The following is a 19,814-nucleotide window of genomic DNA, read 5'->3' as shown; positions in this document are numbered from 1 at the left end:
TAAGAAGTGATTTTGAGAGTGAAAATTTGAAATAAATAGGGAAACATAGTATTTCACACACAGGGCGCCTTTCCTTCACACAGGACCCACTTCTCCAGGCAACACTACACCACTGCATAGGGCCGATGGAAAGGCAACAGTCACACACAGCATGATGTTAAAGGATAAGCAGTCCATTCACTCAGACAAAATAAGCCAGTAGGTCCCAATCATAATACAAAAACACAACCATTAGGCTAAGCATTTCCCAATTGAAATGTACAACTATTACTTCCCATTGCAAAAACATTTCACGTTTAGCACACAAAGTAACCGGTGATCTAAAGTTTAAATGCAACAATGTTTCACACACAAGTTATTTTCAAAGCGATGGCTAACAGCATGCGAGCTGCAATACAAAAAACACAGTTCCACTCACCAGATGATGATCATTTGAAACTTAACTTGTTGAAAGTTTATTCTTAAAGGGACAAGGTAACAAATTAGCAACAGCATCCTCTTCAATAACACCTGCTGCAGCCGTTGCAAACTAGCCCACAACAAAAGCTAGCTAGCTAGACCGTGGGAAAACTACTACTCGCTATTGCACTGTGGCCTGTTGGCTTTCGAGAAGGCAGTTTCCATATGTTATTGTAAAAACGGTCCCACCCATTACAAGTCAATGTGATTGGTTCATTCCACTGTCACTCCAAAATGTTGCCCATATACAGTTGAATGGCAGATGCTTTATATCAAGCATCTGCTGACCTAGCCAATGTCTGACTTAGCTAGCTAGATTTATCTCCCCAGAAACCACCAAAGAAAAATCCTGATGGATATTTTTTTCTCTTCAGTGTTACCCTTTACATTCTAGCAAAAACTGAAGAGATTAAATCAGAACATCATTGAAAATAATAATTATTTGTATTATATAAATCCTTTGCCGTTCTCTGAAATCGTAGAAGGCCCTCATTGTTCCCCACTGTCTGGCTTAGTAATAATTTGTAGAGTGGATTCATTTGCCTTCAGAATGCAGTTTTTCACCATTCTGATTGTCTAAAGAATCCATATGTTCTTCTGAAAGATGAACACAGAAATACAAGAGATTTTGTTGTAGACAGAACGCATCGGAGTATGATTCAATTGCATTGACATGCACTACTCAGCCCGTACTCTACACAGACCGGTGTGGCATAAACAATCAGAGCTCACTAGGCCTATATGCAAACAGACCATTGCCGTATATGGATCTGTGCCATTTACTTTGAACTTGACTGCTTACAGCATGAGCGGTCGTGAGTAGAATGAGCGGTAGTGAATAGATGCACTTGTTTTGAGATTAAAGTGTGAGCTGCATGTTGCCACGTGTGCACATTTTGTTCATATCCTTCACTAGTAAGTTATTAGTTGTTAGCCCAGTTATAGATCATTTTCAGTCAGTAATAGGGGAGTGATTGCTTCCTACAAGAGCACAAAACGTAAGCGAGTCAGGTAAAGAGCTTCTCTTTTATTTTTGGTCTTAAAGGTGCAGTGTTGTATTTTGAGAAAGGCTTGAATAAGCTAAGTAGTCAATAGGGGGAGGGTAGCATAATTTGTCTGATTCTCTGTAATAGTGGTATGGGAATGATAATGTATTTTTTTTTGTAAAGTGGTTTCTTACATCAAACAACATTTTTTGTCACCTTGTTGTCACATATACACAGGGAGTCAAGAAGCAGGTGCAGAATGAGAGTTTAATACCAATAATGCAAGGTAAATTAACAAAACGGGGAATGCATACTGAACAATAAAACAAACCAATACTGCCTGCATTATTACTTAGGCTACTGAGGGCTAAATAAAGGGAAGGTAATCAAGGTGATGATGAAGTCCAGTTGTGCGTAATGATGCGGAGCAGGTGTGCGTAATAATGGTTGCCAGGGTCTGTGGGTTAGTAGACTGGCGACGTCAAGCAGAGGGAACGGAAGTAGGTGTTACACTTGTCTGAAGAACAAGTGGATAAACAGGTTAATGTCAAGCCCTACATGTTTTTTTTTCAAAAGTCTCATGGAATGTAGGCCTACATTGAACACCACACATTGGCTCCATCTGTAGGCTGAATGATAGAACAGCTATTTCCATGTTAAAATCTTATGGGATGCATTTTCGCCATTGTTTTTGATGGTAGGTCATTCTGGTGGGCCTATATTATGATCAAATAGCCATAGTAGCCTACAAGGTCACTGTTAAGACTAACTTAAAGCGGGCACAGCCTCAGTGTTCATAGTAAACGTGCGCTGGAAGTTTACAGAATTTTCACAATGTTCAAGTATGCGCTCAGTGCCCCAAAAAATTTGAGGGAACATTGCTGGAGACACCTTGCAGTTTTCTGTAACATTGGCTAGTGAATAGTAGTAGTGTGGTTGCTAATTAAATAACTGCTTTGCCTCAGTTGGCCAAGATGGTTATCTAGTCAGCTAAAGTTGTTTACAGTTAGCAACCGTTTGCTACTGTTACACTGTCTTTTCATGAACCTGTCAAAAAAAATGACAAGGTTTTTGTAGTTGTTAACATTTTACATAACACACATCCATGTGTATCTACTTTCTATACATATTGTTGAGTAAACAACTATATATATATATTGTTCATGTTTAGACAGCAAACTTTCTCCTTTATCTTCACTCTCCTCACACATTTGCATGTTTTGCTATTTAGCAGATGCTCTTATCCGTCCGTACCTCTTCCATTCCAGCTAATGCCACTCTACATGAATACTGTACATTTGCCACAGTGAAGCAAATGTCAGGTGATTTGCATTGATTTATTGACTCCTCGCCATCTTGCTTTCGGCATACGATTACTACAGCCAGCATGAGTCTGGAAGGACACTGGTGGGAGAAAATGGGGTTGGGAGAGCGAGGCAGAGGCACTGCCATTCACTATACCGATGAGTCATTGAGTGAGTGTACTGGCCTAATCCACCCCCAGCCCTTGGTCTTGACCTATGGTGGGGGGCCCACTCACGCACACCCCAGGATCCCCCAACGTGCTGGATCCAGAGGGGGGACAGATTCCCGGGGGATGGCAGGAGGCAGCACCTGGAGCCCTGGGGGGCTGACAAACGAACAAGGAGGGTGAGCTCTGTCATGCAAGGTTTGCTCTTTTTCCTCAACTTTCAGTGGGTTGTGTAACACAGAGTATGTTATCGTTGTACCGCCTCTGCCTGTGCATTTGTGGAATAGTCTATTGGATTCTTGCCTCTGCACTGTTTTGAGTCCCTGTTGCGGCTTTTGTTCTCCGGCTATATTGGTGGCAGTGGAGGGATCATTCCAGTGGTCTCACGAGGCGTTGGGGAGCATGCACTTGTGCGAGTTTGAGGCTCAGTGCTGGCTTCTTTCTGGAAGGGGAATACTGTAACACAATATATATGCGTAGTAGAGATGAAACGGTATGAAAATGTAAAATCACGATTATAGTGACCAAAATTATCACGGTTATCAGTATTATTGTGGTTGTCATTGTCGTGTGTGTAGGTGGCAGGGAAGTCAGGCGCAGGAGAAACCAACTTGGTGTAACTGGAGTAGTTTTAATTTATATAAAACAAACTCCAAAAACCAACGTACATAAAAATAAACATGGGTAAACTAACCCGTCGCACACCTATACAAAATACACGAACACATAACCACAAACAATCTCCGACAAGGACATGAGGGGAAACAGAGGGTTAAATACACAGCATGTAATTAATGGGATTGGAACCAGGTGTGTAGAAAGACATGACAAAACCAATGGAAAATGAAAAATGGATCAATGATAGCTAGAAGACCGGTGACGTCGACCGCCGAGCACCACCCGAACAAGGAGGGGCATCGACTTCGGCAGAAGTTGTGACAGTGGTATTGTTCAAATGTGCTGAAAATGTTCAGAATGTACTGATACACACACTGAAATCATTTCACCAAGTTTTATATTGAAAACCAATAAACAACAAATATAATTAGCAGCACTATGCACTTTTTGTCTGCATAAACATTAAAATAATAACATTAACATTAAAGATGGCACCATGTGGCCACGAGGTAAAAGTTTCCCTAGTGCAGGTTTTAATGAACACAGCCTTAAGTAAGCAAATCAAATGTGCATATAAAAGCAACACAAGTAAAGCAATGTGCATGTAAGAACAATACAACCTGTCACGTCCTGACCAGTAAAAGGGGTTATTTGTCATTGTAGTTTGGTCAGGGCGTGGCAGGGGGTGTTTGTTTTGTGTGTTTTGGTGTTTTTGGTTTAGGTTCTATGTTTTCTATTTCTATGTTTTTAAATCTAGTTTTCTATTTCTATGTTGGGTTTTTGGTAGGACCTCCAATTAGAGGAAGCTGGTTGTCGTTGTCTCTAATTGGAGGCAATATTTAGTTGAGGTTTGTTTCACTTGTGTTTTGTGGGTGGTTATTTCCGGTATAGCCTGTGCACCTTATGGGACTGTTTCGTTGTTTGTTTCGTTGTTTGTTTCGTTGTTTGTTTCTTTGGTTTAAGTGTTATTTCTAATAAATTAAGAAGATGAGCACTTTACCCGCTGCGCCTTGGTCCAATCCTTATGACGCCCATGACACAACCATATGTAAACAAATGAAATGAACAGCACAGATTGTATGTCCGTTCTCTCCTTCATAAAGAAATAAGTTGCTGCTGGCCTAACATCCTGTATGTATGCATCTTTGTTCACTTGTAAATGTTCAAATGTAAAAATGTCAGCATATTCACTTTGTCCGGTTTAAGTAGTGATCTGCGAGGGGAAACCATGTGCACGCTGGCACTGAACTCTCTCTCTGATGGCACGCTGGTTGCTGGGATGCACAAAAGCTTCCTGGCAACCCTGGCAAGGTGAGGCAGCTCTGATGCATGGCCCCTCCACCACACCAGTGGATCGTCTCCTGCTGGAATGGGTGGCAGAGACAGGTAGTCCTTGATCTATTATTTTACTCTGTCTTCTGGGGAGGTCGGAATCTGACCCTCTTTACCTCAACAAGGCAGCAGAGAGGTGATCTTTCTCAGCACCCCAGCCAGGCCTTCCCCTCTGATGCCGCTGTGGGGGTGTTGGTGGTGGAGGTGCTGCTGGTGCTTTGTGGTTCTTACCTGACTTGTGCAGCTGCTATCTAAAAAGCTCCTTTTGAAGCGGGGGTCAATGAAACAAGCCATGTGCATGACAATCTTTGCCTTCTCTGTGTATCTCTTCTCTCATTACCCTTTTCCTCTCCTTGGTCAAGGATGGCTCTGTATCCTTTTCCACCAGAACATCACAGGTGTTGTGGTCCAGGACAGGCTTGATGTCTGACAGTGTCACTCGTGTCTCTGAGGCAAGTGCATCTGTAAACTTGCTCAGAGGTTTAAGGAGCTGGCACAGTTGCTCCATGACACTTATGTCCGCATCCTTGGCCATCAGATGCCATGTTCCTCTTTCTCCAGCCAGTGTCGCACAAACTGGCTGCTGTTGGCTGAGGAAACGCTCAAGCATCTTGTGTGTAGATCCCCATCGGGTCACCACATCATGGATCAGAGCCTTCTGTGGCATGTTGAGGGCAGCTTGCTTTTCTCTCCGTTCTCTCCTCTTCCAGCTCCGTGAGAAGCCTTGGACTAGATGACGGCAGGCCTTGACTGCTGTGTCAATTCTCTGAATTTTCAAAGCCTTTGAGATGGCCAGGTTCAAATTATGGCCAAAGCACCCAAGTCACAGATCTGGGAACTCTTCAAAAGCCTTGATCATGTTTGTTGCGTTGTCTGTGGTTATGCAGACCAGGTCTTTCTTGTTGATCCCTGTTTCTCCAGGCAGTTGAATTCCTGTTGCCAGTCTGGAGTGAGGTAATGGATAGTGAGGCTGATGTAGGGTTGACCACTGGTCCAAAGGTCAGTAGTTGCAGCAAACCATGTGCCTTGAGCCAAACTTTTTCCAACATCAGCTTTAACTTGGTTGTACAGGTTTGGAATTTCAGTCTTGGAAACGAGTGTTCATGATGGCACTTTGTAGTGAGACCACAGCAACCCTCATCAGCCTCAGAAAACCAGGTCTCTCAACAATTTGAAATGGCACCATGTCCTTTGCAATGTAATATGAAAGGGCTGCAGTGAGGTCTTGAGCTTTTTTTTGATGTGGGTGCATAAGCAGCCTGCCTTTTAAATGCTTGCTTCAGTGTCTATGCCACAACTGTAGATGAGGAGGGACCAGTAGCATCACTGGGTTTGCCTGCTGCACGCCCACTCTGTAAACAAGGGAATAGCAAATGTATTATTATTGGTGTTGTTACATTATAATTATCACTCACTCACACACACAGTCTATCTCTTGTGTTGCATTTGAGTATATGCAATGACCCCATGCACAATTTACATAAATACAACAGGGCTCCGGGCAGCCGAGCGGAAATAGAACAGGGCTCCGGGCAGCCGAGCGGAAATGGAGGAAAACTCGCCTCCCTGCGGACCTGGCATCCTTTCACTCCCTCCTCTCTACATTTTCCTCTTCTGTCTCTTGCTGCTAAAGCCACTTTCTACCACCCTAAATTCCAAGCATCTGCCTCTAACCCTAGGAAGCTCTTTGCCACCTTCTCCTCCCTCCTGAATCCTCCCCTCCCCCTCCTCCCTCTCTGCGGATGACTTCGCCAACCATTTTGAAAAGAAGGTCGACGACATCCGATCCTCGTTTGCTAAGTCAAACGACACCGCTGGTCCTGCTCACACTGCCCTACCCTGTGCTTTGACCTCTTTCTCCCCTCTCTCTCCAGATGAAATCTCGCGTCTTGTGACGGCCGGCCGCCCAACAACCTGCCCGCTTGACCCTATCCCCTCCTCTCTTCTCCAGACCATTTCCGGAGACCTTCTCCCTTACCTCACCTCGCTCATCAACTCATCCTTGACCGCTGGCTACGTCCCTTCCGTCTTCAAGAGAGCGAGAGTTGCACCCCTTCTGAAAAAACCTACACTCGATCCCTCCGATGTCAACAACTACAGACCAGTATCCCTTCTCTCTTTTCTCTCCAAAACTCTTGAACGTGCCGTCCTTGGCCAGCTCTCCTGCTATCTCTCTCAGAATGACCTTCTTGATCCAAATCAGTCAGGTTTCAAGACTGGTCATTCAACTGAGACTGCTCTTCTCTGTGTCACGGAGGCGCTCCGCACGGCTAAAGCTAACTCTCTCTCCTCTGCTCTCATCCTTCTAGACCTATCGGCTGCCTTTGATACTGTGAACCATCAGATCCTCCTCTCCACCCTCTCCGAGTTGGGCATCTCTGGCGCGGCCCACGCTTGGATTGCGTCCTACCTGACAGGTCGCTCCTACCAGGTGGCGTGGCGAGAATCTGTCTCCGCACCACGTGCTCTCACCACGGGTGTCCCCCAGGGCTCTGTTCTAGGCCCTCTCCTATTCTCGCTATACACCAAGTCACTTGGCTCTGTCATATCCTCACATGGTCTCTCCTATCATTGCTATGCAGACGACACACAATTAATCTTCTCCTTTCCCCCTTCTGACAACCAGGTGGCGAATCGCATCTCTGCATGTCTGGCAGACATATCAGTGTGGATGACGGATCACCACCTCAAGCTGAACCTCGGCAAGACGGAGCTGCTCTTCCTCCCGGGGAAGGACTGCCCGTTCCATGATCTCGCCATCACGGTTGACAACTCCATTGTGTCCTCCTCCCAGAGTGCTAAGAACCTTGGCGTGATCCTGGACAACACCCTGTCGTTCTCAACTAACATCAAGGCGGTGACCCGTTCCTGTAGGTTCATGCTCTACAACATTCGCAGAGTACGACCCTGCCTCACACAGGAAGCGGCGCAGGTCCTAATCCAGGCACTTGTCATCTCCCGTCTGGATTACTGCAACTCGCTGTTGGCTGGGCTCCCTGCCTGTACCATTAAACCCCTACAACTCATCCAGAACGCCGCAGCCCGTCTGGTGTTCAACCTTCCCAAGTTCTCTCACGTCACCCCGCTCCTCCGCTCTCTCCACTGGCTTCCAGTTGAAGCTCGCATCCGCTACAAGACCATGGTGCTTGCCTACGGAGCTGTGAGGGGAACGGCACCTCCGTACCTTCAGGCTTTGATCAGGCCCTACACCCAAACAAGGGCACTGCGTTCATCCACCTCTGGCCTGCTCGCCTCCCTACCTCTGAGGAAGTACAGTTCCCACTCAGCCCAGTCAAAACTGTTCGCTGCTCTGGCACCCCAATGGTGGAACAAACTCCCTCACGACGCCAGGACAGCGGAGTCAATCACCACCTTCCGGAGACACCTGAAACCCCACCTCTTTAAGGAATACCTAGGATAGGATAAAGTAATCCTTCTACCCCCCCCCCCCTTAAAAGATTTAGATGCACTATTGTAAAGTGGTTGTTCCACTGGATATCATAAGGTGAATGCACCAATTTGTAAGTTGCTCTGGATAAGAGCGTCTGCTAAATTACTAAAATGTAAATGTAATGTAATGTACAAATGAGTCTTGTATTGGAGTCTATTGTCACAGTGTTGCTAGGAGTGGTGGTAGGAGTCAGGCGCAGAGAGCAGAGGTACGGAACTTCGTGTTTATTTGAACAAAAAAACAACACGATCAACGCCAACACAAACGGCGTGGGAAAAATGCCAAGTGCCCAAAACAGGTGCACAGCATGCATATAATATTAAGTAATAAATCGCCAGCACATCCAACGACAAAAGTAGAACCTGATGCTAAAATAATCCCGCACAACACTGGGCGGGCTAACCAGGCTTAAATAACCAAAATCAAAAGACCAAATGAGGAACAGGTGCAAACAATAAGACATACCAAACGAAAAGGAAAAAGGGATCAGCGGCGGCTAGTAGGTCGGTGACGACGACCGCCGAGCGCCGCCCGAGCAGGCAGGGGAGCCACCTTCGGTGGGATTCGTGACAGTACCCCCCTCCTGACGCGCGGCTCCCGCAGCGCGCCGCCACCGACCTCGAGGGCGACCCGGAGGACGAGGCGCAGGGCGATCCCCATGAAGGCGGTGGAACTCCCTCAGTAGTGGGGGGTCCAAAATGTCCCTCCTGGGTACCCAGCACCTCTCCTCCGCGCCGTACCCCTCCCAGTCGACGAGGTACTGTAGGCCCCCCCGAAGTCTGGAGTCCAGAATGGCGCGTATCCTATACGCCGGGGACCCCCCAATGTCCAGCGGGGGGGAGGAACCTCCGGCACCTCACCTTCCTGCATGGGACCAGCCACCACCGGCCTGAGGAGAGACACATGAAACGAGGGGTTAATACGGTAGTAAGATGGAAGTTGTAACCGGTAACACACCTCGTTTATCCTCCTCAGGACTTTAAACGGCCCTACACACTGCGGGCCCAGCTTCCGGCAGGGCAAGCGGAGGGGCAGGTTTCTAGCCGAGAGCCAGACTCGATCCCCTGGTGCAAACACAGGGGTCTCACTGCGGTGCTGGTCAGCGCTCTTCTTCTGCCGTCCACTCGCCTTTGTGAGTGCGTCTTGGACGGCTCTCCAGGTGTCCTTCGAGCGCTGCACCCAATCCTCCACTGCAGGAGCCTCGGTCTGGCTCTGGTGCCATGGAGCCAGGACCGGCTGGTAGCCCAACACGCACTGGAACGGTGACATGTTGGTTGATGAGTGCCGTAGAGAATTTTGGGCTATTTCTGCCCATGGCACGTATCTCGCCCATTCTCTGGGCCGGTCCTGGCAATACGTCCTTAGAAACCTACCCACCTCTTGGTTCACCCTCTCCACATGCCCATTACTCTCGGGGTGGAAACCCGAGGTCAGGCTGACCGAGACCCCCAAACGTTCCATGAACGCCCTCCAAACTCTGGACGTGAACTGGGGACCCCGATCAGAAACGGTGTCCTCGGGCACCCCGTAGTGCCGGAAGACATGGGTAAACAGTGCCTCCGCAGTCTGCAGAGCCGTAGGGAGACCGGGCAACGGGATGAGACGACAGGACTTCGAGAACCGATCCACAATGACCAGGATAGTGGTGTTCCCCTGAGATACGGGAAGGTCAGTGAGGAAGTCCACTGACAAGTGTGACCACGGCCGCTGTGGAACGGGGAGGGGGTGTAATTTCCCTCTAGGCAGGTGTCGAGGAGCCTTGCTCTGAGCGCACACCGAGCAGGAGGAAACATAGAACCGCACGTCCTTACCCAAGGTGGGCCACCAGTACTTCCCCCTCAGGTTCCGCACTGTCCTCTCGATCCCAGGGTGACCCGAAGAGGGGAGATTATGGGCCCATCGAATCAATCGATCACGGAGACCAAGCGGTACGTACTGAACACCTGCCGGCCACTGCGATGGTGCAGGTTCCGACCGTAACGCCCGCTCGATCTCCGCGTCCAGCTCCCATACCACCGGAGCTACCAAACACGACGCCGGAAGAATGGGAGCCGGATCGATGGCCCTCTCCTCGGTGTCATATAGGCGGGACAGTGCGTCGGCCTTCGTGTTCTGTGAACCTGGCCGATAAGAGATCGTGAACCGGAAACGGGTAAAGAATATGGCCCACCTGGCCTGACGCGGATTCAGTCTCCTAGCTGCCCGGATGTACTCGAGATTACGGTGGTCAGTCCAGATGAGGAAAGGGTGCTTAGCCCCCTCAAGCCAATGTCTCCACACCTTCAGAGCCTTGACCATTGCTAACAACTCCCTGTCCCCCACGTCATAGTTCTGCTCCGCCGGCCCTAGCTTCCTAGAAAAGAAAGCGCACGGGCGGAGTTTGGGTGGCGTGCCCGAGCGCTGTGATAGCACGGCCCCCACCCCAGTCTCGGACGCGTCCACCTCCACTATGAATGCCAAAGAGGGATCCGGATGAGCCAGCACTGGAGCGACGGTAAACAGCTCCTTCAGGCGACTGAACGCTCTGTTCGCCTCTGCTGACCAGCGCAAGCGCGCCGGACCCCCCTTCAGCAGTGAGGTAATGGGAGCCGCAACTTGACCAAAGCCCCGGATAAACCTCCGGTAGTAATTGGCAAACCCTAAAAACCGCTGCACCTCCTTTACCGTGGTCGGAGTCGGCCAATTGCGCACGGCTTTAACGCGGTCATCCTCCATCACCACCCCCGAGGTGGAAATGCGATACCCCAGGAAGGAAACGGCTCGTTTGAAAAACTCACATTTCTCAGCCTTGACGTACAGGTCATTCTCCAGCAGTCGCCCAAGCACCGTGCGCACCAGGGAGACATGCGCGGCGCGGGTGGCGGAATAAATCAGGATGTCGTCAATATACACCACCACCCCCTGCCCGTGCAGGTCCCTGAGAATCTCGTCAACAAAGGATTGAAAGACGGCTGGAGCATTCTTTAACCCGTATGGCATGACGAGGTACTCATAGTGGCCCGATGTGGTACTGAATGCGGTTTTCCACTCGTCTCCTCCCCGGATACGCACCAGATTGTAAGCGCTCCTGAGGTCCAGTTTCGTGAAAAAACGCGCGCCGTGAAATGATTCCACCGCCGTAGCGATGAGAGGTAGTGGGTAACTGAACCCTACTGTGATGGAATTTAGACCTCGATAATCAATGCACGGGCGCAAACCTCCATCCTTTTTCTTCACGAAAAAGAAACTCGAGGAGACGGGTGACATGGAGGGCCGTATATACCCCTGTCTCAGAGATTCCGTGACATATGTCTCCATAGCCAACGTCTTCTCCTGTGACAATGGGTACACATGACTCCTGGGAAGTGCAGCGTTTACCTGGAGATTTATCACGCAATCCCCTCGTCGATGAGGTGGTAATCGGGTCGCCCTCTTTTTACAGAAGGCGATAGCCAAATCGGCATATTCTGAGGGAATGCGCACTGTGGAAACCTGGTCTGGACTCTCCACCGTCGTCGCACCGATGGAAACTCCCTTACACCTGCCTGAGCACTCCTCTGACCACCCTCTGAGAGCCCCCTGTCTCCACGAAATATTGTGATTGTGATTGGCCAGCCAGGGAATCCCCAGCACCACCGGAAACGCAGGAGAATCAATGAGGAAGAGACTAATCCGTTCCCCATGATCCCCCTGCGTTACCATGTCCAGTGGCACCGTGGCCTCCCTGACCAGTCCTGACCCTAATGGTCAGCTATCTAAGGAGTGCACGGGGAAAGGTTGGTCCAACGACACCAGGGGAATCCCTAGCCTTAATGCGAGCCCACGATCCATAAAGTTTCCAGCTGCGCCTGAATCGACTAGCGCCTTATGCTGGAAAGAGGGAGAAAACAAGGGGAAAGTTACTAAAACGAACATGTGACCAACAGGGAGCTCTGGGTGAGGTTGGTGCTTACTCACCTGAGATGGACGAGGAGTGCTCCGCCTGCCATCACGATTGCCAGAGGAGCTCCCCCAGCACTGGTCGGTAGTGTGTCCTCTCCGACCACACTGGGGACAAGGGGAGCCTCCTCCTCCGGTTCCCCTAGACGCGCCCCCCCCTAGCTCCATAGGTATGGAAGCTGGAGGACCTGGAGGTGGAACCAACAGGGCCCCGTCTGGACGCCCGCGCAGCCAGCAGATTGTCGAGACGAATGGACATGTCGATCAGTTCATCTAGTGACAGGGTAGTGTCCCGACAGGCTAGCTCACGGCGGACGTCCTCCCGGAGGCTACACCGATAGTGGTCCATCAGGGCCCTGTCGTTCCACCCCGCTCCAGCAGCCAAGGTCCGGAACTCCAGAGCAAAGTCCTGTGCGCTCCTCGTCTCCTGACGCAGGTAGAACAGCCGTTCACCCGCCGCCCGGCCTTCTGCTGGGTGGTCGAACACGGCCTGGAAACGGCGGGTGACCTCGGGGTAGTGATCCCTTGCCGAGTCTGGGCCATACCACACTGCGTTGGCCCACTCCAGGGCACGTCCCGTTAAGCAGGAGACGAGGACGCTTACGCTCTCCTCTCCCGAGGGAGCTGGATGAACGGTAGCCAGGTACAAATCCAACTGTAGCAGGAACCCCTGGCACCCAGCCGCCGCTCCATCGTACTCCCTGGGGAGAGCCAGGCGTAGGGCTCCGGGTCCAGACGTCGGTGGAGGGGTAGATGGTGGAGGGGGATTTGGTGCTGGGGATGCGGTAGGGAGGCCACTCCTCTCCCATCGGTCCATCCTTTCCATCATCTGCTCCATCGCTGAGCCGATTCGGTGGAGGATGGTGGTATGGTGAAGGACCCGTTCCTCCATCGATGGGAGAGGAGGGGAGGCTGCTCCTGCTGACTCCATAGCGGGTGCGGGATTCTGTCACAGTGTTGCTAGGAGTGGTGGTAGGAGTCAGGCGCAGAGAGCAGAGGTACGGAACTTCGTGTTTATTTGAACAAAAAAACAACACGATCAACGCCAACACAAACGGCGTGGGAAAAATGCCAAGTGCCCAAAACAGGTGTACAGCATGCATATAATATTAAGTAATAAATCGCCAGCACATCCAACGACAAAAGTAGAACCTGACGCTAAAATAATCCCGCACAACACTGGGCGGGCTAACCAGGCTTAAATAACCAAAATCAAAAGACCAAATGAGGAACAGGTGCAAACAATAAGACATACCAAACGAAAAGGAAAAAGGGATCAGCGGCGGCTAGTAGGTCGGTGACGACGACCGCCGAGCGCCGCCCGAGCAGGCAGGGGAGCCACCTTCGGTGGGATTCGTGACATCTATAGTGTTTCTCCTGTTGGAACACTTTTACAACCAAGTTGACTGCTGGATTTTAAATGAACAAAATATGTTGGTTGGGTAACTAAACTACATAATGTGTTATCGTGTGCAATGGGCGAGTAGAGTCTGTAGACACACGACGCATACAGCAGCTGAACAACGTGTAGTGTTTTTACAAGAGTAGGTAACACTGAAAGCTTCAGTTTACATTATTGACAAGCTATTAGCAAGTTAGACAGACAAACCATGACATTTTCCCCCATTCGGAAGTCCCCACATCATGCATTGAGCTAAAAGTTAACTTACCTTGCATTCGCTGTTAAGTAGTGGGTGGTGGTCACGAAGAGGACTCAAGTGTTGTCCCCTTTCGTAGCGTTTTGTTTTTTGCATGTTCTGTAAACAGGGTGACCATCTTTGTTTTACCTGTTGGGGCTAGGGGGCAGTATTTTCACGGCCGGATAAAAAACATACCCGATTTAAACTGGTTACTACTCTTATCCAGAAACGAGAATATGCATATAATTAGTAGATTTGGATAGAAAACACTCTAAAGTTTCTAAAACGGTTTGAATGGTGTCTGAGTATAACAGAACTCATATGGCAGGCCAAAACCTGAGAAGATTCCATGCAGGAAGTGGAAATCTGATTTGTGGAATCACCTTCAACACTCAATTAGTATTTGGTAGCATTGCATTTAAATTGTTGAACTTGGGTCAAACGTTTTGGGTAGCCTTCCACAAGCTTCCCACAATAATTTGGGTGAATTTTGGCCTATTCCTCCTGACAGAGCTGGTGTAACTGAGTCAGGTATGTAGGCCTCCTTGCTCGCACATGCTTTATCAGTTCTGCCCACAAATTCCCTATAGGATTGAGGTCAGGGCTTTGTGATGGCCACTCCAATACCTTCCCTGTAGCTCAGTTGGTAGAGCATGGTGTTTGCAACACCAGGGTTGTGGGTTCGATTCCCACGGGGGGCCAGCACAGGAAAAAAAAAAAAAAAAATGTATGAAATTGTATGAAATGTATGCATTCACTACTGTAAGTCGCTCTGGATAAGAGCGTCTGCTAAATGACTAAAATGTAAAAATGTAAATGTAATATTGTTGTCCTTAAGCCATTTTCCCACAACTTTGGAAGTATGCTTGGGGTCATTGTCCATTTGGAAGACCCTTTTGCAGCCAAGCTTTAACTTCCTGACTGATGTCTTGAGATGTTGCTTCAATATATCCACATCATTTTCCTCCCTCATGATGCCATCTATTTTGTGAAGTGCACCAGGCCCTCCTGCAGCAAAGCACCCCCACAACATGATGCTGCCACCCCCGTGCTTCACGGTTGGGATGGTGTTCTTCGGCTTGCAAGCCTCCCCCTTTTTCCTCCAAACATAACAATGGTCATTATGGGCAAACAGTTCTATTTTTGTTTCATCAGACCAGAGGACATTTCTCCAAAAAGTACGATCTTTGTCCCCATGTGCATTGCAAACCGTAGTCTGGCTTTTTTTATGGCAGTTTTGGAGCAGTGGCTTCTTCCTTGCTGAGCGATATAGGACTCGTTTTACTGTGGATATAGATACTTTTGTACCTGTTTCCTCCAGCATCTTCACAAGGTTATTTGCTATTTTTCTGGGATTGATTTGCACTTTTTGCACCAAAGTACATTCATCTCTAGGAGACAGAATTCGTCTCGTTCATGAGCGGTATGATGGCTGCATAGTCCCATGGTGTTTATACTTGCGTACTATTGTTTGTACAGATGAACGTGGTACCTCAGGCATTTGGAAATTGCTCCCAAGGATGAACCATTTTTCTGAGGTCTTGGCTGATTTCTTTTGATTTTCCCATGATGTCAAGCAAAGAGGCACTGAGTTTGAAGGTAGGCCTTGAAATGCATTCACAAATACACCTCCAATTGACTCAAATGATGTTGTCACGTCCTGACCCTAGTAAGATGTCATTTTCTATAGTAGAGTAGGTCAGGGCGTGACGGGGGTGTTTTGTGTTTTTCTATGTTTTCTATGTTTAAGTTCTAGTTTTCTATTTCTATGTTGGTTGTTTGGGTTAATCTCCAATTGGAGGCAGCTGATCCTCGTTGCCTCTGATTGGAGATCATATTTAAGTAGGGGTTTTTCTCTTCCTGTTTTGTGGGTTATTATCTTTTGAGTAGTGTTTGTTTCTCTCTGCGTCACGGTTTGTTGTTTTTCTATTTTCAGTTATTTGTGTATTGCGAAGGTTTCACGGATTAAATAAATAATGTGGAACTACAAACAAGCTGCACCTTGGTCCGATCCTTCAGACAACCGTGACAGATGTCAATTAGCCTATCAGAAGCTTCTAAAGCCATGCCACCATTTTCTGGAATTTTCCAAGCTGTTTAAAGGCACAGTCAGATTAGTGTATGTAAACGTCTGACCCACTGGAATTGTGATGCAGTGAATAAATGAAATAATCTGTCTGTAAACAATTGTTGGAAAAATTACTTGTGTCATCCACAAAGTAGATGTCCTAATCGACTTGACTAATCTACACTGCGTGCACAATTATTAGGCAAGATAGTATTCTGATCTTATCATTGTTTCTATTCACATTTTCGAACTCCAAACCATATAAACTTGAATGCTTATTGGATTTAATCATTTTCAGGTGATATGTATTTGTGTCATGAGGGAGGGTGTGGCGAAAGTGAATAACACCTTATATCAAGGTGTGCATAATTATTAGGCAGCCTCATTACCTCATGTAAAATGGGCCAAAAAATACATTTAACTGACACTGAAAAGCCAAAAATGTAAAATTCCTTTCAGACAGATGCGACACTCTTTAAATAGCTAAACTATTGAGGTGTGACCACCGGACATTCAAATGTTTTGTTGCGAATAGTCAACTGGGGCACAAAAAACGCATGGGGAAGAAAAAGCGCAAATTAACTGCAAAAGACTTGAGAAGAATTAAACGTCAAACTACCAGGAACCCATTATCCTCCAGTGCCACCGTATTCCAGAACTGCAACCTACCTGGAGTGTTCAGAAGTACAAGGTGTCAAGTGCTCAGAGACATGGCCAAGGTCAAGAAGACTGAAACAAGACCACCACTGAATAAGATTCACAAGTTGAAGCGTCAAGATTGGGCAAAGAAATACCTGAAGACAGATTTTTCAAAGGTTTTATGGACAGATGAAATGAAAGTGACTCTGGATGGGCCCGTGGCTGGATCAGTAATGGACACAGGGCACCACTTTGAGTCAGGTGCCAGCAAGGTGAAGAAGGGGTACTGGTATGGGCTGCTATCATTGAGGATGAGGTAGTTGGACCTTTTCGGGTTCAAGATGGACTGAAACTCAACTCCCAAACCTACTGCCAGTTTCTGGAAGATTCTTTCGTCAAACAGTGGTACAGGAAAAAGTCCTCAGCATTCTAGAAGGCCATGATCTTTATGCAGGACAATGCTCCATCACATGCATCCAAGTACTCCACTGCTTGGCTAGCCAGCAAGGGCCTCAAAGATGCCTGAATAATGACATGGCCCCCTTCCTCACCTGACTTAAATCCTATTGAGAACTTGTGGGCCCTTCTCAAACGTGAGATTTACAGTGATGGAAGACAATACACCTTTATGAACAGCATTTGGGAGGCTGTGGTTGCTGCTTCAGTGAAAATTGATCGTGAACAGATCAAGAAACTGACAGACTCCATGGATGAAGTCTCATGGCAGTTATTGATAGTAAGGGTGGCTATATTGGTCACTGAATATTTCTGAAAGGCCAAAAATGTTATAGAATTGTCATTTTGTGTTACTTGTCTGTTACACTTACTCTAAAAATTGAGAATAAACAAGTGAGTTGAGAGAAATACATTTTGTAATTTAGTTGCCTAATAATTGTGCACACTAATAGTTGCCTAAGAAAGACAACTCACTTTTCCTTTGTTAAACATTCAGGTTTGAGGTTCAATAACATTTTGGATTGACTGAGAGCATTGTGTTTGTTCAACAATAAAATTAATCCCGAGGAATACAATTTGCCTAATAATTGTGCACGCAGTGTATAGTTTGTTAACAATACATTTTTGGAGTGGTTGAAAAACGAGTTTTAATGACTCCAACCTAAGTGTATGTAAACTTCCGACTTCAACGTATATTTACAAATATCGTAAATATGTAACGTTTACTCAAAAAAATTGTTAACATTATTCGTGCAGAGAAACAAATGGGAATTAATAAATGTTGTATTCGTCCATTTGAAGTATTCGTCCATTCGTCCATAGAAACTATTTTGATGAGTGGGCCATGAGTGATGACTAATCACCTTTTTTCATCAGAACCACGCAGAATAACAACGACGCCAGACATTCTTTCAAAACCTCTTACAGCACAAGCCCTCATGTACGCATCACCGACTGACCCCCACCTGATGTAAATGCTATACTCCTCTCTGTCCTTCAAGCATTGTCAACTCCTCACACCCATTCAAAACTTCTACGTGCTGAACCCATTACATTTTCAACTCTACTCTAGCTGACGTCTTGGCGTGAGTCACCCACTGAATCCAGCTGTTCCTACATGAAATAGAATAAAACTGGCAGCCTCCTACTGTATTGCGCTTGGACTATAATCCCCCTACAGTGAGTGAGTCACCATACCCCCCCCCCATACTCATCCAATACCCTTGTCGTGTACAGAGGAGGTGTAGGAATCAAGGACTCATCGAGAAGCCACCAACTGTGAATCAGTCAGCAGCCCTGCCTACCTTTGGCACACGGTGATCATTCATGCCGTCAATATGTGGCTGCCTCATATGGAGACTGAAGCATGGCCGGTGTTTGTTCCCTGGCGTTGCCATGGTTTCCAGCATGTTCATCACTGCACTCCCTACTCGATCTCTCCCTTCCACTCTCTCTGCGTGTTTTGCTGACTCCACACCAAGCAGAGTGAGGGAGAGGACTAACTCACAGCTCTGTATGTGAAGGGTACGTCTACACAGGTGGCCCCACACAAAAACCAATCCTCTGACACTGTTTTTTAAATGTTGACGGTTGTATAGAGTGGAACACAACTTTATCTAACGATATCATCTCAAGCTTCTTTTTGATTAATTTGCAGATTATAGAAAATACTCCTTAATTAGGTTGTTAATTCATCTTTACATGCTGATATAAAAAGTACAGTTCAAGTCTTTGATTCAAATTATAGAGTTAGAATATAGAAAATGTAGGAAATAATGCATGAAAACAGGACCAAATAAAATAGTCTTCAATCTATCATGTCCATACTTTATCTCCAAATCTGCTCTGCATACTAGATCTGGTCTGTACACCATTGTTTTCACCTGTATATACATAATTTAAGTGGACTGGACAGGTGAAATAATGTAATGAACTTATCACACTTTAGAGGATGACTTTGCTTATAAATGGTTTGTGTAGCTTTAATGTATTGTGTATAAAGACTTGTCAATACAATATGAAACCTATTCTAAGTTGTAATTTAAAAAACAAATTGACCAGGGAAAAATCATGTGTTCCACAGAAAGTTATTTAACATTTGCTTAATAACCAGATAATAACAACAGGTGTCCTGGGTAATATCATATACAGGTACAGTAGCTGCCTAAATAAAGGAAATGCTTGACTAAATGAGAGCTACAAAGTATATTGAAAGCAAGTGTTTCCACACAGGTGTGGTTTCTGAGCAATTACCATCCCATCATGCTTAAGGTCATGTATAAAAATCCCAGTTGCCCATTATTTTGATGAACGACCATGGCTAGAAGAGGCTGTTCTGGAGGCTCGTGGTGGCCCATGCCCTATTAAGACACTATATGTTGGTGTTTCCTTCTATATTTTATTTTAAATGTTTTAACAAACCAAAAACTACATAGACAAAAACAATAGACTACCAAACACTCACATACTGTATATACATTTCAACAAACATTAATGACATCACACTTGCTCAGACCCACATGTTCCCACCCGTAAGACTCCATATGACTTCATATTGTGTTGTTTGTCTGTAGCAAGATTATTTTCTATATTTCAATAATAAAGCATTTGATTCTTTCATTCTATTCATGTTGGAGTACCATTTGAATTCCTGTAAATAATAGCTTTTTCAATATAAGTGACGAAAATAATATTGTCCAACACCGCACCCTCGTATGCCATGTCTTGAAATATGCAGATTGACGGATTAAAAGTAAACTTACAATGTAAAAATTCC

The sequence above is a fragment of the Salmo trutta genome, chromosome 19, assembly GCF_901001165.1.
Source record: "Salmo trutta chromosome 19, fSalTru1.1, whole genome shotgun sequence".
Taxonomy (NCBI): Eukaryota; Metazoa; Chordata; class Actinopteri; order Salmoniformes; family Salmonidae; genus Salmo; species Salmo trutta.
Note: the sequence above shows the minus strand (reverse complement) of the source record.